The following is a 20,893-nucleotide window of genomic DNA, read 5'->3' as shown; positions in this document are numbered from 1 at the left end:
TAAATACTGTTACTGCCACTGCTCGATACCGACGTTAGCCTACTATACCATGTTCAGCCACCGCTAGAAAATGTACAGCTCTAGTACTGGAGCAAACAGAAGGAGGGCCAACATCTAACAGGCACACGTGTCAGACATAGAGAGCGCCGAGGATGGGATTCGAACCCATGCGTGCAGAGCACAATGGATTAGCAGTCCATCGCCTTAACCACTCGGCCACCTCGTCAATGAAACTGGGCTGTCCAGACACGGGTTGGCACGCTCCAGATGATCTTTTTCTTTTTTTTCCCTCGTACTCGAGGGTCCTTTTCCTGTTCCACATGCGATTTCAACATTTTCCTTGGGAGATGTCAAGCCAGCAAGCCACTGCTGTGGTTCAGTGGCCAGTGTGGAGTTCAGTGGCCCTGTTGTACACAGAAAGCACATTGAGCTCCTTGGACATGAAAAGTTCCAGATAAAAGCCATTTGTCATCCTTTCTCTTGGTGTCGATGTTGCTATTGTATGTAAAGGTGGCAACTTGCTCAGCGAGCAGGCGGAGCACACACCGAATGCAGATGTGTCTGAGTGGTGTGTCCAAGTGGCTGCAAAAAAACAGTACTCCCGGGGCGCCGTGGCTTAGTTGGTTAAAGCGCCTGTCTAGTAAACAAGAAATCCTGGGTCCGAATCCCAGCGGTGCCTTTTTTTGTGCTGTGTTCTCGAACAGAACTGGTCATTATGGACAACCGCATACGCCTAGACTTAATTAAATGCAAGTATTCATTTCCTGTCTTGAACGACTTGTTTTTCTTAAAATGGATGCAACTTGCAAAACATGAAATACAAACCTCGCTAATCAGCGCTCGCGGCTGGCAAAAAAAAAAAGAAGTCAGCAATGTTTTTTTTCTTTAACCTTAACCCTGCTAATGGAGAAGAGTTAAACGACCGAGTCTATGCAGCTTAAACGGTGCTCACGTCGGGTTCTTAGCTGAAAGGGTGATAAATCCCGCTCACCCCAGTCCTTAATCTTTTAAAAGGATACAAAATTGAACCTAGTCGCCACATCACATACATCCTGTTCAACGATAAAAAGGTGACATCTATCCTCGATCCAGAGTAAATCCCACGTTGAGGGCATATTTTTTTCCACTTTACCATGAGTCGGGCTCGGCTGCACAGAGGCGAGAGCAGAGCAATGAGGTCACGGGGACAGGAGAGCCACACGCTGGCGGTTTAAACACGCGGAAGAAAACTGAGGGATCCACAGTATGTGGACCCTCCGTGCGCCATCAGTCCGCACTCCGGACTCTGAATCCTGCCATCCGAGTTAAGATCTCGGCGGAACCTGAGGCGCAGTTCTTTCTTAAAACGTAATCTGGTGAGCATTTCTAGAATCGTACTTGTATAGATGCAGCCTTTAATGTGTTGCTAGGTTAAAATTGATGACTTCTTGAACTTCAGTAGGCAACTGCCCTCTTGATTTTGGATTTAATTTCTTTATTACAGGGGCGCTTTTATGAAGACCGAGTCATGTTCAGGTACTTTGCTTGATGGAGGAAGCATATTTCGGACTCTGTGATCTGCTCACCTGGAAAGGTCTGCTGTACTACTACAAGAGAGAAGTAGAGTCTGGAAGAATGGACAATTTTATGATGCTTTGGAAGATAATGTTTTTTTTTTTCTTTGAAATTGAAATGAATCAGAATATCAGTGCAAAAGACAAACTCTTGGTTTGGTTTAAAGAGATATGGTTTTAAAACAGACAAAATGTAGAAAACAGGTGTTTCTCACTTTTGGAAGAGAATGGACCGGGGGTAATATTTTACAAGTTATATAATAGTAAAATATTATATAATAGGGGTAATAGTCGCGAGGGGCTTCAGCTTTTTCGTGCTTAATATGGTGCGCTGTGGCCACGGCAGATATGGGATCTATAAAAGCCGAAAATTCTCCGATCATTGCCTGACACAGCTCCTCAAAGCTATTACAGACCTCAGGTCCTTGTCTAGACATCCACTCGTGGACCGCTCGGCTGGTAGTTTTCCTTACTAACATAGCCTTTTCCTGTTCGGACGCTTCGGGCATAAACTGCAAAGTATATCTCAGCTCATCAATGTAGGTCTCCACATTATTCCCTGACACTGTCGGGTCAAACCTTTCTACATCTTTGGCTAACTGCCTCAGGGAGTGGAGGTTAATTTTTACAGTTTCTCCGTGGGCAGGGAGACGGCCGTGATCAGGAGCAGGGGGTCTATGCCTGAATTGAATCGCCCTTGCGTCTCGCGCAGGACTCGGCGATCTCCCCCATGCCGATCCGACCACAGACCCTGGCCGGGAGAAACCTCCTGGGTGAGCGCTCCGGGCTGCTAGGTGGGCTGGCATGTAAGTGGGATCTAGCCTGTTTTGCTTCCAGTACGGCAGCATCTAACTCCTTTTGCCTTTCCTGGCTGAGCTCATTTAAACTCTCAATTTCTTTTTCTTTTTCTTTCAAGCTCGCTTCTAGGTCTCTCCTAGCTACCTCAGCCGCAGTTTCTCTAGCAGACAGGTCATCTAATTTACCTAAAACTTCCCTGAGTCTGTCTTCACTTTCCTCACTTTTCACTCTCTTTTCTCTGATTATATCCAACAACTCAACTCGCTCCGCCTTATATCTTTCTAGCTTTCCCTGAAGCGTTTGAAACTTTGTCAGCTCGGACAAAGACAGTTCCAGCTGTTTAGCTAGATTTAAGGCGAAACTAGATAGGACCTGAACTGCGTTCACAGACCCTCCTGTGTTAAGCTGGTTCGCTACCTTAGCTACTAAATCTACTTGCAGCTTCTCAATATCATCAAAGTTCAACTTTTCGATACCGCTCCAGTAACCAGGATTGTCGTCGCTAGAAATAGTACTTATAAGCGACTCCACTTCAGACATTTTAGCAGCCATTGTCATTACGTCAGAGAAACTTTAAGAGTATTACTTTTTTTCCTTTTACCAAAATACAGTATGGAATCTAAACACCCGAGCAGATGGATTTCCAATCAGCACACGTTACACTAAACGCTAGAAAACAGGGGGATTTCTTTACGCAGTTATCAGCACACCCGGTATTCGCGTATAAAAGCCACGGTGCTGTGCTGAACTTGAACTCACAGCAACATCAGTTATTCTGTGCGATTGAGTCTCATTTCATTCTAAACTCGCCCACCCAGGGACGCCATTAAATGTAGTGGTTTGATGGGTTTACTGAGACACTTATTAATTGTAGCAGTAATCACGAGGTTGTTCGTTGGGGCTTTTAGAAAATCAATCGCCAGAACAACTAACAACGCACACACACGGGTTCAATACACGAGATACATTTATTAATATAAATTGTGCACCAAACATATACTAGTCTGCCTGGATACGAGCGGCAGACCTTACTGTGAGGGTTATCAATATACAAGATATATAATCTCGAAGAGATGCAAACACAAAGAGATACACAACAGAGAATATATGTCAATATATATCGTTCGGTTACCAAATCGCTAATCAGTGTTATTACCCATTGTTACTCTAAACTCGGAAGTAAATACATTACTCATGAATTAAATTGATAACAACTTGTGTTGAGGTACAATTGAATTCTCGAGACGCAATGTAGAACATGGGGTTAACTTATCCACTGTGTATGGATTTGGAATTTCCCGGCACGAACACCAAACCAGCTGACAAGCTCTGTTGCAGCCTCTGTTCCAGCGGTTGTCCAATGGGCGTTGTGTCGGCGTCCTCTGGCTACCAGCCAACCAGTCAAGGTGCAGCTCGGAGTAGGACGGGCGGAGGAATCTGACTGCGGCGCGCAGGGCAGTCGTTGCTCCGAGGGGATCTACCAGCAGTCCGGCTGGCTAGTAGAAAGTCTCTATGCACAGAGTGTGACCGCGAGTCCTCACAAGTCACTCTTTTGCCTGGGAAGAAACTGGTTCGTTCCCGGTCCAGCGCTGCTTCTGAATAAGCTATTCAGGTTGTCGGCGAGGGTCCAACTGTAGGCTGCCGTTGATCAAACGGAGCATTCACGTTAGTAGAATTCTGAGTACGTACGGGATGCTTGGCCTCGCGCTTAGAACAAAGTCCAAGTCCCTATGCAGACAACAGCAGTTGTCACGTGATTGTCTCTGAGGATGCGCGAAAATGGCCAAGGAGAGCCCCGATCTGAGCTTGCGCTCCCTTTTTGACCAAGACACAGATGTGTGCTGATTGGTTGAGAGTTTGGCGGGCATTGGAGACCCACGTGGTATTACCACGCCCTGCCAGTCCCTGATTGGTTGGTCAAGGTGAGATATAAGTCACTTACTCTTGACACTTAAGAATGCAGTCCAGATGTCCATTCAGCACTCCCTAGACAGATAGGCGCCAATGGATGACCATTGATCATGATAGCCAGGCTTAGCTAAGTGCATCCCTGTCTGGGAGCTGTTCCCTATCAAAAGAAAACAACTTAAATCAGTCTGCATGAATACTTTCTCTGTGGCTGCACCACAGAGATGGGGGGTGAGATGGGGCTTCATTTAGGACAGCATACCAACGCTTAATTCTGTCTTATTAACAAGCATTGCCGCTACACTTGTATCCCAACTTTTGCAACTCGCAACTGAAAACCCACTGAAGCTAAGCAGGTGTGAGCCAGGTCAGTACCAGGATGAGGGTGAGCTACAGGGAAAAACAAAGCTTCCAGCTGGAAGTGGTGTTAATGGGCGCTCACTCTGAGGTCTGTACGGGTCCCAATGTCCCAATATAGTGACGGAGAAGCTGTGTTGGAAAAAGGGCGCTGTCTTTTGGATGAGATGTAAAACCGAGGTCATAGTGCTCTGTGGTCATTAAAAATGACCACCAAAACCTTTGACAAAAGCTCTTGGTAATTGATGGTCTTCAATAATGCTTCTCCTTTAGGTACATTTTAAATCAGCTGAAAAATGCTGTGAAATGGGGGGGCACTTCAGGCCAGTGTAGGATTTGGGTTACAAGAACTATGAACTGCACGAGAAAGCCCGTACACTGAATTACACGGCTTTCTATTCAAAGGACAAAAGAAATTCCCTGAGCTTGATTTTTTGCAGCACAGAGAGGACCACTGTTGTGAGGTCGGTTAGCTCAGTTGGTTAGATGGTGGTGCTAGTAACGCCAAGGTTGCGGGTTTGAGCCGCGTACGGGCCAGGTCCTTTTCTCCTCTCTTACCAAAGCTGTTAGGTTCCTTTCCGTGGTGAGATGGGTTGTCATGCAACGCTGCCACATAGCGCCGACAGACAAGAGTGTTGCGGGAGAAGAGAAATGTGTTTGAAGATTTAAGAGTGTCTTAGGTGCAGCCAAAATCAAGTGTCACAAATGCAAGTGGTTGGATTTCCATTGTTTAATGTGGTAAAAATAAGCGGAAGTAATCTGCCGGTCCGGCACAGTCTGCCATGCTTTTGTCATTTACTGTAAAGTGGTATTGAACTGGGTGTCGAACTGGAGCCTCACCATTTGCATATGTGAGGCTCCAGTTATACATCGAGTGTCACATTAAATGACAAAAATGAAGAGAGTTAAAGCAGCTGGAGAGGTTTTCTTACAACTTTTGAGCTGACAGTTTTGGAAAATGTTTCCTTCACGCTGCACTGTACAACATAGGCAGCCAAGAGTCTCCAAAACAAAACAGAATTGACAGATAGGAGAAAATTCCCACTCGTCCTGAAGTTCCCAAAATCAAGCACTGAGCGTAAACAAAGTGTCTAAGTAGCGTGGGAATGCTAACCCTAACCCTAGCGTAAAAAGATGAGTCAAAGTAACGTCTAATCGGATTAGTTTCCTTAGAGCTGGTTCAGAGTTTGCTGAAGAGTTTACCCAGTGGGCACTGATTCGTCGAATATACGTATATTCACGGCGAAAATACGGCTATACGTATATATACGTCGCCTCGACGTATAATCAAAGTCGAATTGCAACCGTAAAATCGACGACATTAATAAACGCATATATAACGTCGAAAACACATCTAACACAGTGCCTGAGGCTTTTTACTGTATGTATCGTGTGTGCCGCAACTAGGAGTATACGGCACTCTGCACAGTGTACGAAGTAAATTATTTTCGCAGTAATTAATTTACACGTGTATAATAAATATAGTAAATATAATAAATTAATTACTGCGAAAATTACTTCGTACACTGTGCAGAGTGCCGTATACTCCTAGGTAAGTTAGGTACATCTTTTTGCCCAAAACTGAAGGGGCGACATTCCTCCCTCCCCCCGTGATGCCAGGCCTGTCCCCATCCTATTCCATAATGTCATTATACTGTATATAATACCATACAACAGTGACCGATCCTTACTAACTGCATGCGTTAAAATTGCACATCAGCTCATAGCAGGGGGCACATAGCCGCGATGTATTATCAATGTTAAATTTCAACCATAATATCGACAACATTAATAAACGCATACGTTGAGAAAATATCGAACCCAGCATATTTTCCGGTTATATACCACAATGCATTGCTAGTATTCGTTGGTCACCATTTTGGACACGTTTTTCAAACGTAGAAGTATATCCGCAAATATCTCAGCAATCCTCTTTTGACGAGTAAGTATGAACAATAATAATACTATCTGAATACATACAGATCTTTCTTAATATTATTTTGATTAAAATAGTAAGTGAATAAGCAAAAAATGGCACATAAAAATAGTGGAGCTTTTTAAACGTCTGTACTTACTGCGCCCCATAAGAAATCGTTTGTCCCCGTTCAAAAGAGGTTGTGCGATGTCCTGCAGCGTTCGCAAAGCAAACCTTTGACAGTTTGAAAAGAGGAATTTATTCTGCTTCCTGTGCGTGCAGTAGTTACAAAGTTGAACGTCTTTACACGATCTGCTGCAGTTTTCAGTGGGCGGGCGTTGTCAAATGGCTTGGAAAAACGCACTGTGTTTCGGCTCGGCAAACATCGTGAGCAGTGTCCTGCATGTTTTCTGTGTATAGCTGTCTTTTAACGCATACAGAATTCATTCGAAATGGGGAATGGTGTGAATGGGGAAGATGACACTAAATCGTTTTGCCGTTTCTCTATTCTTATTCTATGTTGTACTTTCAAACTTTGGGTACTCTTTAATTAGGACAGACTTTATTGCTCAACTTCTATGATGCAAGCCAAATTTTATACATTTATTTCAGCTTTGAGCTTAGTAAACCGTTCATTTTTTAGATTATACTAAAGAAGATATTAATCATCATTAATTTGGGAAGTAATATTATATAATTTTCTCCTAGCTGCGGTGCTGAAGTCCCGCCCTAAATCAGCAGAAAAAGAAATAAAGGAGCACGCAATGTGTTACTTGAAGAATGCATATGCAAGGCAGGGGGCCAGGAGATCTGGACACTGAAAATACTAGGTTTTTGGTTCTAACTGTTAGGACAATTACACAGGGTTTGCAAATAGTGGACAAAAATCGTCTTAACTTCCATTGTAATATTTTTTTTCTTGGAAATATAGAAGTTGTACATTTTAAAATGTATATTTGAATCAAAATGTGGTTTTGAGTTAGTGTGTTAATGTAATTAGTTTGTGTTTGCCGTTACTATACTGTATATTGCCATATTACCAGAATTTGTAGCTGAAGTTTAAGACTAGTTGTGTTTTTTATGATTATTGCCCATATGTTGATTGTTGATTGATTGTATACAATGTATAATTTGAAATACATATTTTTCAGGTGTGAATGTGTATTTTCAGAATAAATTTCTAAACCAAATCATTGGGTTGATTTACTAGTTTCTACACCTGTAAAACCTAACTTTGATGTATAATAGACCTCTACCCATATACGTATAATAGACCTCTAAAGTTATCCGTATAATAGACCTCTAACCATATACATATAATAGACCTCTAAAGTTATCCGTATAATAGACCTCTACCCATATACGTATAATAGACCTCTAAAGTTATCCGTATAATAGACCTCCAACCATATACGTAGAATAGTCCTCTAAAGTTATCCGGAACTCCTACCATATATGTATAATAGTCCTCTAAATTTATCCGTATAATAGAACTCCAACCATTTACGTATAATGAACATCTAATCATAGACGTATAATTGACGTATAACAATAGACGTATATTAGAATTTCATTCTAGACGAATTGCAGACCACATTTAGACGTCTAAGGTATGCGTTTAATAGACGTATATTATACATCTTTTGCCCACTGGGTTACGTCTCAACAGAAACGCTCTTTAGCTCTTTCAGTGTTATGCAGAGAACAGCGTCTGTCGAGATCACTTTTGAGTCAGCGCGAAACGCCGTGTGCTGTCAGTTTGATTTCATATTGCTCGTAGCGGCGCCCGGCTTTTGTCTGTCAAACGTTAGGTTGCGCTTCTTCATGCTGCATCGTCGGCATGAGTGGAGCTTTTTAAACGTCTGTACTTACTGCGCCCCATAAGAAATCGTTTGTCCCCGTTCAAAAGAGATTTTGCGATGTCCTGCAGAGTTCGCAAAGCAAACCTTTGACAGTTTGAAAAGAGGAATTTATTCTGCTTCCTGTGCGTGCAGTAGTTACAAAGTTGAACGTCTTTACACGATCTGCTGCAGTTTTCAGTGGGCGGGCTTTGTCAGATGGCTTGGAAAAACGCACTGTGTTTCGGCTCGGGAAACATCATGAGCAGTGTCCTGCATGTTTTCTGTGTATAGCTGTCTTTTGACGCATACAGAATTCATTCGAAATCATTGATTTCTCCAATTATCAAGGGTCCCTTAAAGGATGAGTCAAAGTAACGTCTAATCGGATTAGTTTCCTTAGAGCTGGTTCAGAGTTTGCTCAAGAGTTTACCTTTCACAGATGTGCAAAGAAGAATGTTGGGGGTGCACGCTTCAAGGTGCCTTACAGTGCGTTGTTTCCGACACAGTGTGGCCGGGTGTTTTCCGAGTTATCGCACGGATTGGGCACGCCCACAAGCCGAGAGCCGCAGGCGATGAGCCCGGGGCTGAACGGGCCCCACTGGCTAGTTTGTAAGGCCAGGTGCATTGCCAACCACGACCGGCAGCGCAGAGGCTTTGAAGGCGGTCTGGGCTCCTGCAGCTGTGCAGCCACGCACTCTGGTTTCTCTTCATCTCGTACAAATCTTTCGCCTTTTATTAAAGATTTCCGTGGAGAGGAGCATGAATAAGTTCCATGCAATTTTTGTGCTTCCCTGCCTTCGGGTGGGGCGCAGCCTGGCTGGTCAAAGAGAGAAAACAAAAACGTTCGCAATCACTCTTGTTATGGCAATTGTGGCCGTCTGCTCCGCGAGTCCTCGGTCTCCGGCTGTCTGATTGGCGCTCTTTTCTTTGGGGGGCGGGAAGTGTCCGGCCGCAGGGGATCTTGGGACCTCGCTTTGCATAGCGGCTTCCCAGAGTGCGTCGTTTCCGGCACAGTGTGGCTGGGTGTTTTCCGACTTATCGCACGGATTGGGCACGGCCGCAAGCTGAGAGCCGCAGGCGATGAGCCCGGAGCTGAACGGGCCCCACTGGCTCGTTTGTAAGGCCAGGTGTATTGCCAACCATGACCGGCAGCGCAGAGGCTTTGAAGGCGGACTGGGCTCCTGCAGCTGTGCAGCCACGCACTCTGGTTTCTCTTCATCTCGTACAAATCTTTCGCCTTTTACTAAAGATTTCCGTGGAGAGGAGCATGAATGAGTTCCATGCAATTTTTGTGCTTCCCTGCCTTCGGGTGGGGCGCAGCCTGGCTGGTCAAAGAGAGAAAACAAAAACGCTCGCAATCGGTCTTGTTATGGCGATTGTGGCAGTCTGCTCCGCGAGTCCTCGGTCTCCGGCCGTCTGATTGGCGCTCTTTTCTTTGGGGGGTGGGAAGTGTCCGGCCGCAGGGGATCTTGGGACCTCGCTTTGCATAGTGGCTTCCCAGAGTGCGTCGTTTCCGGCACAGTGTGGCCGGGTGTTTTCCGAGTTATCGCACGGATTGGGCACGCTCGCAAACCGTGAGCCGCAGGCGATGAGCCCGGAGCTGAACGGGCCCCACTGGCTCGTTTGTAAGGCCAGGTGTATTGCCAACCACGACCGGCAGGGCAGAGGCCTTGAAGGCGGCCTGGGCTCCTGCAGCTGTGCAGCCATGCACTCTGGTTTCTCTTCATCTCGTACAACTCTTTCGCCTTTTACTAAAGATTTCCGTGGAGAGGAGCACGAATGAGTTCCCTGCAATTTTTGTGATTTCCTGCTTTCGGGTCGCGGGCAGCTGGGCTGGTCAAAGAGAGAAAACAAGCACGTTCGCAATCGCTCTTGTAATGGTGATTGTGGCCGTCTGCTCCGCGAGTCCTCGATCTCCGGCCGTCTGATTGGCGCTCTTTTCTTTGGGGGGCGGGAAGTGTCCGGCCGCAGGGGAGCTTGGGACCTCGCTTTGCATAGCGGCTTCCCAGAGTGCGTCGTTTCCGGCACAGTGTGGCCGGGTGTTTTCCGAGTTATCGCACGGATTGGGCACGCTCGCAAGCCGTGAGCCGCAGGCGATGAGCCCCGAGCTGAACGGGCCCCACTGGCTCGTTTGTAAGATCTGCGGCAGATCGTATAAAGACGTTCAACTTTGTAACTACTGCACGCACAGGAAGCAGAATAAATTCCTCTTTCAAACTGTCAAAGGTTTGCTTTGCGAACGCTGCAGGACATCGCACAATCTGTTTTGAACGGGGACAAACGATTTCTTATGAGGCGCAGTAAATACAGACGTTTAAAAAGCTCCACTCATGCCGACGATGCAGCATGAAGAAGGGCAACCTAACGTTTGACAGACAAAAGCCGGGCGCCGCTACGAGCAATATGAAATCAAACTGACAGCACACGGCGTTTCGCGCTGACTCAAAAGTGATCTCGACAGACGCTGTTCTCTGCATAACGCTGAAAGAGCTAAAGAGTGTTTCTGTTGAGACGTAACAAGCTTGTTTCTTTCTACCATGATGTTACCATGACAAAATCTGTCTTTAAACACCTTGCTCAGTCTCTGACGAGACTGTCAAGAATTGCTTTCGCCGATTGTATTGCAAACCGGCGGAAGCGGGGTATTGGGAAAAGTTTTCAACTAGCAATAATCGCGCATCGGCTAAACCTCACAGGCTACGATACTGCCACTGCGCAAAGCTGACGGTTGCCAGGCAACCGCGTGGATCCTATGGAAATCGTTATCAATCGTCTCATGGCATGTCGTTGCTGTAACGCTTCATATTTGCGGCCGGACACTTCCCGCCCCCCAAAGAAAAGAGCACCAATCAGACAGGCGGAGACCGAGGACTCGCAGAGCAGACGGCCACAGTCGCAGTAATAAGAGTGATTGTGAGCGGTTTTGTTTTCTCTCTTTGACCAGCCCAGCTGCGCCCCACCCGAAGGCAGGAAAGCACAAAAATTGTATGGAACTCATTCATGCTCCTCTTCATGGAAATCTTTAGTAAAAGGCAAAAGATTTGTACGAGATGAAGAGAAACCAGAGTGCGTGGCTGGACAGCTGCAGGAGCCCAGGCTGCCTTCAAGGCCTCTGCTCTGCCGGTCGTGGTTGGCAATGCACCTGGCCTTACAAACGAGCCAGTGGGGCCCGTTCAGCTCCGGGCTCATCGCCTGCGGCTCTCGGCTTACCTGGCAGGGGAGATACCTTGATCAGCCTGTAGTTGGAGTAGTTGGATTGTTTTCTTGTTTTGTGGAAGCAGTGTTTGTTTTGCAGTTTGAGATGGCAACCTTTGGATCCCGCAAGAATGCTGTACGTTTTGAGCTTTTGGATGACCTGTTCATGGATCGTATGCAGTTCAGCAGAAAAGTGTTACAGAAGGAACTTGGCTTTGAACCTCGGCACTTGGATTTCATCTTTGCTCTCCCAGGTCAGAAAGCATTTGAGGTTGTATTTGGTACCTATCCTCTGTTTGAACAATGCGTGGATGTGTTTGAGGCAAAAAGAGGGAAAGTTCCTGCACTTGAGAAGATCAACTTGCAGCCTCTGACACAGAGAGAGAGGAAAACGGTGCATGTTGTTATGTTCTCGGAACTGGCAAAGACGGAGGACATTCACACCTGGCTTAACCAGTACTGCACCGTCCACCATGGAACTGAGGTTAGAGATGTTGACGGTATAAAAACAGGAGCAAGGAAATTCGAGGTTCGCTTACTACCGGACAATGTAAATGGAGGCTTAAGGCACCTGCCCTCTACAATCCGGCTGGGCGCCTGCAATGGCTATGTTTTTTATGTGGGACAACCAAAGGTGTGTCGGCGCTGTGGTGCTGTGGGACACCTGGCATCTTCCTGCACTGTGAAATGCTGCAAGACCTGTGGCAAACAGGGACATTTAGCCTCTGACTGTTCAATGCTGCCAAAGTGCAATTTATGTGGCTCGGAAGGACACGTTTTTAAGAACTGCCCTCACGCCTACGCCAATAAACTCAAAATGAGAAAGGATGAGGCAGTGCTTGTTTCAGCCAAACCGGCCCGAAAAGCCAAAGCAAACAACAAGTCAAACAAAGAACCCTTGTTGGACAAAGAGTCTCAGCCTCCAGCCAGGATCAGTCCTGCTGTGGCTCCGGGGCCGGTGGAAGAGAAATCCACTACGCTCCCACAACCGCAGACTGCACCAGACAAGCACGAGGGTTTGAAAACCCCCGAGAACAGCGAGGACCCCTCCCCCACTCCTGCTCCTCAGAACGAGGGCCAGTGTGGGGCCCCCCGGTGGAGCGGGTCCAGCGACGATACCCAGGATTCAGCGGAGCTGCTTTTCTCAGACTCTGCAAGTGCTACAGATGCCCTCCTCTCCTCCATCCAGTCCATCACGGAGGATCTGCAACAGCTGGTGGGTGAGGGGGAAGAGGAGACTGGTGCATCGGCTGCACCCCTTTCCCCTCAGTGCTCCCAGGAGCTGGACTTGAGGAAAAGGAAAAATGACTCTGTTTTCTCCCCGAGCGAGGAGGAAGGAGAGAATGGCGATGGGGACAGCTGGAACCCCTCCACCCCTCCCTCTACCCCCTTCCTTGAAATGGACTCCGTGAATGCTTTTACTGCTGCCACCCTGATGAAGGCTCATTCAGAGGATGGCTGGCAGGAAATTGGTAAGAAGAAAAAGAAAAAGAAGAAGGTAACAGGTGAGACCGAAGAGAAATGTGTTTTGTAAAGACTGGTTCCACTTTCTTATGTAATATGGCTCTAAACATAATTTCTCTTAACACCAGAGGTATCAATGACGGAGTTAAATGTCAGTGTGTCTTTGATTACCTCCAGCAGAGAGAGGGAGATGTGTTGATGTTGCAGGAGTGTGCTTTAGCCTATCAAGAGAGGTATAAAAGCTTTGAAGATAGGTGGGATAAAGGGCCTTCTGTTTGGTCAGGGGACAATAACAACAGAGCCTCTGGCGTGGCCATTCTTTTCAAAGGATGGGCTTTCAAATTGAAAAGTATTCAGAGGGTCATAGATGGCAGGTTGCTGTGTGTGGATGTGGAATGGGGGACCGTTAACCTGCGGCTAATCAATGTGTATTGTCCTACTGACGTGGGAGGAAGGGTGGAGCTACTCAAGGCACTCTCTCCCCTATTGTTAAGTAGCACAGACGTGATAGTGGGAGGGGATTTTAATTGTATCTTAGAGCACAGAGACAGGCAGTCTAGCTCTCCGATAAAATTGGATTCCAGCTCACTGGCCCTGCAAAACTTAGTTCAAGACTTTAAACTCTCAGACACATATAGATGTATATATCCCACAACAGCAGGATATGCATGGTCAGGGAGGAATAGCAGCTCCAGAATTGACTATTGCTTTGTCTCAGAGAGAGTGAAAGTTGTTGGGGTCACTCTTCAGCCTGTCTTCTTCTCAGATCATCAGGCTTTAGGGTGTAGAGTGGAACTCCAGGGCGGGACTGTCTTTGGCCCAGGCCTCTGGAAACTCAACACAAAGCTGCTAGAGAACGAGGGGGTAGTATCCCGCTACAAGGAGAAACTATCACAGTGGCTGTCCTTGCAGTGTCTGTACGGGTCAGTAGGAGAGTGGTGGGAGGAGGTGAAGATGAGGACAAAGACCTTTTTCATGGCTGAGGGAAGGAAGGCTGCTGCCAGACGGAGAGGAGTGCTAGCCAGGAAACAGAGGCAGCTGCAGCGTCTCTACACGATGCTGCACAGTGGCTTCGATGTGCTCGAGGATATCACCCTTTTAAAAAAGGACATCCGGAGCATAGCCGAAGAAAGTAGTCGAGGAGTGCTGTTAAGAGGCAGAGTGCAGTTCTTGGAAGAAAATGAGAAGTGTACTCGCTTCTTTTTCAGGAAAGTGGTAGGCTCCAAGTCTGTCATGGAAAGTGTAGTTGATGAGGAGGGACGAGAGAGAACAGAGCCGAGTGCTATCCTCTCCTGCACCAAGGCCTTCTACTCAAGACTGTACAGCTCTACAGAGGTAAAGGATGAAGAAATTCATTTTTTTACCTCAAAGCTAGAAAACGTTTTGAGTGAAGAAGATAGGGAAGTACTTGAGAGGGATTTGACAGTAGAAGAGCTGAGACAGGCTATGGAGAGCTTACAGAAGGGGAAAACTCCAGGTGCTGACGGGCTCCCTAAAGAATTTTATTGCACCTTTTGGGATCTGCTTCAGGATCCGCTACTGGTCCTATTCGAGGAAAGATATAAGACAGAATTGCTGCCTGACTCCTTAAGAGAAGGCACTATCTCTCTCTTGTTTAAGAAAGGAGCAAAAAATGACATAAAGAACTGGAGACCCCTCAGCCTGTTAGGCGTGGACACTAAGATCCTGTCCAAAGCCCTTTTCCTGCACCTACAAAATGTAGTGGCCTCACTGGTAGGGAAAGAACAGACTTGTGGGATAGCAGGACGCCTGATGAGCGACAACCTGGCCTTGTTGAGGGATGTCTGTCTGTACTCTGAGGATCGCTCCCTCCCTCTTTGCATTTTAGGTGTAGACCTAGAAAAGGCCTTTGACCGCCTAAACCGGCAGTACTTAACATCGGGACTTGAGCACATGAAGTTTGGCCCCATCATGAGAAAGTGGATTAACCTGCTGTACACAGGTAGCAACAGCAGAGTCATGGTTAATGGCAATAGATCACGCCCCTTTGAAGTCTGTTCAGGGGTGAGGCAGGGCTGCCCATTATCCCCCTTGTTATGCGTTTTGGCTATGGAGCCCTTAGCCTGTGCCTTGCGCCAGGATCAGGCCATTAATGGGATACCAGTGCCTGGAAGTGGGGGAGGAGAGGTAAAGACATCTCTATACATGGATGACGTCACCCTGCTCCTCTCTGACAATGCCTCAATTAGCAGAGCTCTGCAGTGCTGTGATCGTTTCTCTTTGGCTTCCTCCGCAAAAATTAACAAATCTAAGAGTGAGATTTTTTATCAGAACTGGAGGGAGCCAAAAGAAGGACATGATCTCAGGCTGCAAGAGAAGAGAATTAAGGTCCTGGGGGTGTATTTTGGAGAAGAGATGGGAACAGTAAATTGGCAGAACAAATTGCCAATCTTAAACAAAAAACTGATGCAATGGAAGGACCGAGACCTCACCATGACAGGGAAGGTGCTGGTCATCAAAGCCGAGCTCTTGCCTGTCTTGAATTTTCTGGCTTCTACCTTCCCAATCCCACACCGTGTTGCGGCGGTGATGAGGAGATTGATGTTTCAATTTCTATGGGGTGGGAAGCAGGAAAGACTCAGAAGGGAAATAATGTACAGGCCGCTACCCTCAGGGGGGAAGTCTGTCCCAGATATTGCTACGAAGCTGCTGTGCATTTTCCTGGCCTCTGTGCTGAGAGGCTTTGCAACAGCACCTGCAGCGCGTACCTGGACTTATTTTTCCAGGCTCTGGGTAGGTAGGGAGGTGTTCAGAGTGTGGGGTGTCAGACCCAAGCTGGACGTCCCACTCTCTGACACATGCCCTGCAATTTATGGGACAGTTAAAAGTTTTCTAAGATCTCACCCAATTGGCCATATTCCCCTCCGAGATGTCAGCGTCCAAAAACTGGAAGATTTCGTTGCACCCCAGAACAATAGGCAGACCCATGTGGGCATTTTAACATCAGCCCAAACAAGGAAGGTGTGGAAACACACATCCTCTAAGTTTCTGTGCAACATTCACAGAGATTTAGCCTGGAGTGTCGTCCACCAGTGCTTACCGGTACGAACTTTCTTGTACCGTAGGGGCCTCACCCCCAGCCCTCGCTGCGTTAGGGTGGGCTGCGGCGAGGAGGAGACTGTATCCCATCTCCTGTGGTCCTGCTTTTTTGCTAAGGCCTTCTGGGCACAGTTTGAAGATTGGTTGCTGGCTCTCTCGCCCCAATTTACCCTGACCGCTGCTTTTGTCATATACGGCATCTCTCCTGTCAAACTTCCTCCTGACGTGTTTGACAGGATCTGGGCCGTGGTGAACAGTGGGAAAGTTGCCCTGTGGAGAGTGAGGAACATGGGGCTGTTCAAAGGCATCGAGATCCCAGTCAAGGCAGCAGGTAGCCTGGCCCTGTTCATCACCCGAGAGAACTATTACCTCAGAGATCTGTGGAGAGAAGGGAGGGAGGAAGCAGAAAATCTGTGGGAAATAGAGAGCATAGGTCAATATCTCAAGAAACTGTGAAAAACATTATCAAGTTTAAGTAAAGAATGTGATTTGCACCAGAAAAAAAGAAAATTGTTGCTATGTAACTGTTACCATGTCAAAATGTAATGAGATGTGATCATATATACTGTTTTAAGTATGTATATGAATGTAAAGCTTTCTGATTTGTGATGTCCTGTATTTTTTTGTGAAAAGAAAATAAAGTTCTTAAAAATCGAAATCGGTTCACCCAGGGCGAGGCTCGGCCATTGCACTCCGGCTGTGCTGACCCCTGCGAATTCCCCAAATGTGGGAATCTCGACTGCATAATTTCTGGTAGTGGGGGACTGCGTTCGCGCTCTCCCCTGATGTGCTTGGTCCAAAATCAGATACAGGAAGGTTAGGACACCACGAGCTGCGTGGCTGCGGAAGGATCCCGGTTCGACAGGAGTGGACGCCGCTGCTGGTTCTCGCTGGCTTTTAGTTAGGGGTCCGGAGAAGCATCTCAAGCTAGTTCCACTACTCCTTCCGGACGTTCATTCCCTTTTCAAAGTCAGTCGTTTTGCTGTAGTCTGCGTTCTTTAGGCTGATTATCGAGGTTAGCCTTTATTTGGTCATGGGGGGCCTCGGTACTGTATGCTGAGTCTAAAGACAGTTTCACCCGTTTTCTGATTGCTCGGTTCTGTACCAGTGCAGACATGTCAAACAGTGAATGGCTGTACCTCTATTGTATCCGTGCTCAATGAATGAAATCGGTAACAAATGAATATATGTCTAGTTATACGAAAAACGAGTGGTTTATCGACTCATCTTCATTTGCAGATTTAGAGGCAGCTTCGATATTCGTTTTACAGACGGGTTTTTTTTTTTGAATATGGGTCACACACATGCCACAGCAACAAAACATCTCTAGAGATGAGGCTATAGATCACCTTTCCATCCTGCAGGTTTTCCTCCCAAAGCCTACGGCACCAACGGCGACCCCTGCTGGCCGGGAGAGCAAAAGCTTACAGCACCTGGTATTCCCAGGCAGTCTCCCATCCAAGTACTAACCAGGCCCGACGCTGCTTAGTTTCCGAGATCAGACAAGATCGGGCGTGTTCAGGGTGGTGTGGCCGTAAGCGAAAGCCCCGGCGCCTGACTCGCTACTTGAAGCTGTGTGTGGCGGGGGTTCCGTGCCCCCCGAGCGGGACTGAAGGATCGTTCGTGTGCCACTCTTTGGAAAGGAGCTGCTTTCCAAATCGCATTGCGTGCCTGGATGTTGGCGAATGCGCTCCCTTGTGTTGGCTCGTCCCGCACTGGAGGAGGACAAACAATCTGCACGGAGGAGCACCAGGCAAGTCTTCACCAGACAAAAACCTCCAGTGCACAGCACTCTGGAAACATTTCGGGGCTTTCGCGTGTTTATTTCAGCACGTAAAGCGCACCGGTCCAACACGTCGGCCGGGCGCGCGGCGCCTCTGCCCTCTGGTGGCCTTGCGGCGTCAGAGCAAGAGGCTCCTTCTCGCTGCCCTTCCGCTGTGTTGCAGGGCCCCGAGAGGGAACCCGGAGCGCGCACTTTGTGGGGGGCGGGGGACCGCGTTCGCGCTCTGCCCCCGGTCTCTTGCGCGAGTACTAAATCTCACGGACAGGGGGGCCTCGTCATTGATTATTACAGGTGAGACGGGGATTAGGAGGAGACCCCGACTGATGGGTAAAGGGGAGCACTAACACCAGAGGGACACCCCCGGCGTCTCTTTTTGAGAGACGCCCTGGGGTTTCCTAATGGCCAAGGAGGGTCGGAACCTCGGTTTGACGCCTCCCCCGAAGGACGGCGCCTGTTTGTGCAGCAGAGTGTCGCCATCAGGAGGCTGGGGCGTAAGAGAGCCACACAGCCCGCAGGGTGAGCGCTCCCTACTGGTCCCAGTCACACCTCTTGCAGGAGCAGCAGCAACCGGAGCTTTTCCGGGGTGGAATCTCCCATCCGGGTGCCGGCCAGGCTCACACCTGCTGGGCTGCCCCGGGGGTGAGCCCAGTCGAGAGTCGCAGGGCCAGATCTAGTCACCGGGGAGAAACGATACAAGTGAAGGATTGCTCGGCTCTCGGCACTTGAAAAGACCGACAAATGTCTCGTTCCCGCCGGAGCTGAATGTACCCGCATGTGTGGTGTCGTCTTCTTCCCCCGCCCCGCTGTGTTTGCTGTATTGTCTCTGAAGCCGGCCCCCCCGAGACGAGACGGGCTGTTCCTGTGCCCCAATTAACACTTTACAGGTGCCATTCCCCGGCATTGTGGCCATTGTCGGTGCTCACACGCGATAAGATAAGGCGGAGGAGAGCGGGGCATGCCCAGCGGCAGACATTCAAGGAGGGGGCAGTGCGAGGTGAGGTGAGGTCCGACACGCCGGAGCCCCGACGCAGCTAATGCGGAGCACTTGTTGGACTGGCATCGAAAGGACGTGTGCGCACGGAGCGAGCCTTCCCTGCGGCGGAGCGCGGGAACTTTCTCCCCCCCTCCCGCTGCAGGAGTTGTGTGCGCTGCAGCTGTGCCGAGAGAAAAGCACAGAAGGCAGCAGGCTCTGGAGAGCAGGTAAGAGACGGAGCCTTGTGGGCAGGCGAGCAGGCCCGTTTTTTGGAAATTGCTGAAAAGGTTTGTTCGGTGTGTGGCAGGCGCACGTCGCGAGCTTGCGTGGCGATCTGCCGGTCTGGAGTTATGCAAATGAGGCCGAATTGCATCCCGGGACATGCTGCGAATGCGCAACGGCGACTGCAGATGTGTAGGAAACGGCGCGCTCGTTTTCTCGTTTTGCCCACACTTTTGAGTGTTAGTGTGGCGTGTGAGTGTGTGAAAGAGTGGGCCCAGCAGGAGGCGGTGGCGTGCGGGGCGAGGAGGTGGCCTAGGTTGCGCGATTTGTGCTGTGGGTGCGGGCCGCTTGCAGGGGCCTGTTTAACTCATACTTACCTGGCAGGGGAGATACCTTGATCAAGAAGGAGGTTCACCCAGGGCGAGGCTCGGCCATTGCACTCCGGCTGTGCTGACCCCTGCGAATTCCCCAAATGTGGGAATCTCGACTGCATAATTTCTGGTAGTGGGGGACTGCGTTCACGCTCTCCCCTGATGTGCTTGGTCCAAAATCAGATACGGGAGGGTTAGGACACCACGAGCTGCTTGGCTGCGGAAGGATCCCGGTTCGACAGGAGTGGACGCCGCTGCTGGTTCTCGCTGGCTTTTAGTTAGGGGTCCGGAGAAGCATCTCAAGCTAGTTCCACTACTCCTTCCGGACGTTCATTCCCTTTTCAAAGTCAGTCGTTTTGCTGTAGTCTGCGTTCTTTAGGCTGATTATCGAGGTTAGCCTTTATTTGGTCATGGGGGGCCTCGGTACTGTATGCTGAGTCTAAAGACAGTTTCACCCGTTTTCTGATTGCTCGGTTCTGTACCAGTGCAGACATGTCAAACAGTGAATGGCTGTACCTCTATTGTATCCGTGCTCAATGAATGAAATCGGTAACAAATGAATATATGTCTAGTTATACGAAAAACGAGTGGTTTATCGACTCATCTTCATTTGCAGATTTAGAGGCAGCTTCGATATTCGTTTTACAGACGGGTTTTTTTTTTTGAATATGGGTCACACACATGCCACAGCAACAAAACATCTCTAGAGATGAGGCTATAGATCACCTTTCCATCCTGCAGGTTTTCCTCCCAAAGCCTACGGCACCAACGGCGACCCCTGCTGGCCGGGAGAGCAAAAGCTTACAGCACCTGGTATTCCCAGGCAGTCTCCCATCCAAGTACTAACCAGGCCCGACGCTGCTTAGCTTCCGAGATCAGACGAGATCGGGCGTGTTCAGGGTGGTGTGGCCGTAAGCGAAAGCCCCAGCGCCTGACTCGCTACTTGAAGCTGTGTGTGGCGGGGGTTCCGTGCCCCCCGAGCGGGACTGAAGGATCGTTCGTGTGCAACTCTTTGGAAAGGAGCTGCTTTCCAAATCGCATTGCGTGCCTGGATGTTGGCGAATGCGCTCCCTTGTGTTGGCTCGTCCCGCACTGGAGGAGGACAAACAATCTGCACGGAGGAGCACCAGGCAAGTCTTCACCAGACAAAAACCTCCAGTGCACAGCACTCTGGAAACATTTCGGGGCTTTCGCGTGTTTATTTCAGCACGTAAAGCGCACCGGTCCAACACGTCGGCCGGGCGCGCGGCGCCTCCGCTCTCTTGTGGCCTTGCGGCGTCAGAGCAAGAGGCTCCTTCTCGCTGCTCTTCCGCTGTGTTGCAGGGCCCCGAGAGGGAACCCGGAGCGCGCACTTTGTGGGGGGCGGGGGACCGCGTTCGCGCTCTGCCCCCGGTCTCTTGCGCGAGTACTAAATCTCACGGACAGGGGGGCCTCGTCATTGATTGTTACAGGT

The 20,893-nt window shown here is 48.7% G+C and overlaps 9 non-coding genes and 1 pseudogene across 9 annotated transcripts; 5 read left to right on the top strand and 5 right to left on the bottom strand.

Moving 5' to 3' along the window:
- Positions 1 to 144: 144 nt before the first annotated feature.
- On the bottom strand, positions 145 to 226 carry trnas-gcu (transfer RNA serine (anticodon GCU)). The gene has a single exon. It is a non-coding gene; the product is annotated as a tRNA-Ser (tRNA).
- Positions 227 to 9,063: 8,837 nt separating this feature from the next.
- Positions 9,064 to 9,180, top strand: LOC148631244 (U5 spliceosomal RNA). The gene has a single exon (XR_015934873.1). It is a non-coding gene; the product is annotated as a U5 spliceosomal RNA (small nuclear RNA).
- A 391-nt stretch (positions 9,181 to 9,571) lies between these two features.
- Positions 9,572 to 9,688, top strand: LOC148631243 (U5 spliceosomal RNA). Its single transcript, XR_015934866.1, has one exon. It is a non-coding gene; the product is annotated as a U5 spliceosomal RNA (small nuclear RNA).
- A 391-nt stretch (positions 9,689 to 10,079) lies between these two features.
- On the top strand, positions 10,080 to 10,194 carry LOC148631242 (U5 spliceosomal RNA). Its single transcript, XR_015934874.1, has one exon. It is a non-coding gene; the product is annotated as a U5 spliceosomal RNA (small nuclear RNA).
- Positions 10,195 to 10,953: 759 nt separating this feature from the next.
- LOC148631241 (U4 spliceosomal RNA) lies at positions 10,954 to 11,095 on the bottom strand. The gene has a single exon (XR_015934831.1). It is a non-coding gene; the product is annotated as a U4 spliceosomal RNA (small nuclear RNA).
- Positions 11,096 to 11,328: 233 nt separating this feature from the next.
- On the bottom strand, positions 11,329 to 11,442 carry LOC148631240 (U5 spliceosomal RNA). The gene has a single exon (XR_015934870.1). It is a non-coding gene; the product is annotated as a U5 spliceosomal RNA (small nuclear RNA).
- Positions 11,443 to 16,706: 5,264 nt separating this feature from the next.
- Positions 16,707 to 16,876, top strand: LOC148631239 (U1 spliceosomal RNA). The gene has a single exon (XR_015934847.1). It is a non-coding gene; the product is annotated as a U1 spliceosomal RNA (small nuclear RNA).
- Positions 16,877 to 17,512: 636 nt separating this feature from the next.
- On the bottom strand, positions 17,513 to 17,631 carry LOC148631238 (5S ribosomal RNA; annotated as a pseudogene).
- A 1,807-nt stretch (positions 17,632 to 19,438) lies between these two features.
- LOC148631237 (U1 spliceosomal RNA) lies at positions 19,439 to 19,602 on the top strand. The gene has a single exon (XR_015934843.1). It is a non-coding gene; the product is annotated as a U1 spliceosomal RNA (small nuclear RNA).
- Positions 19,603 to 20,238: 636 nt separating this feature from the next.
- On the bottom strand, positions 20,239 to 20,357 carry LOC148631236 (5S ribosomal RNA). Its single transcript, XR_015934860.1, has one exon. It is a non-coding gene; the product is annotated as a 5S ribosomal RNA (ribosomal RNA).
- Positions 20,358 to 20,893: the final 536 nt, after the last annotated feature.

Source organism: Lepisosteus platostomus, unplaced genomic scaffold, assembly GCF_059453375.1.
Source record: "Lepisosteus platostomus isolate fLepPlt1 unplaced genomic scaffold, fLepPlt1.hap1 Scaffold_79_H1, whole genome shotgun sequence".
Classification (NCBI taxonomy): domain Eukaryota; kingdom Metazoa; phylum Chordata; class Actinopteri; order Semionotiformes; family Lepisosteidae; genus Lepisosteus; species Lepisosteus platostomus.
Note: the sequence above shows the minus strand (reverse complement) of the source record. Positions and strands in the feature narration are given on the sequence as shown.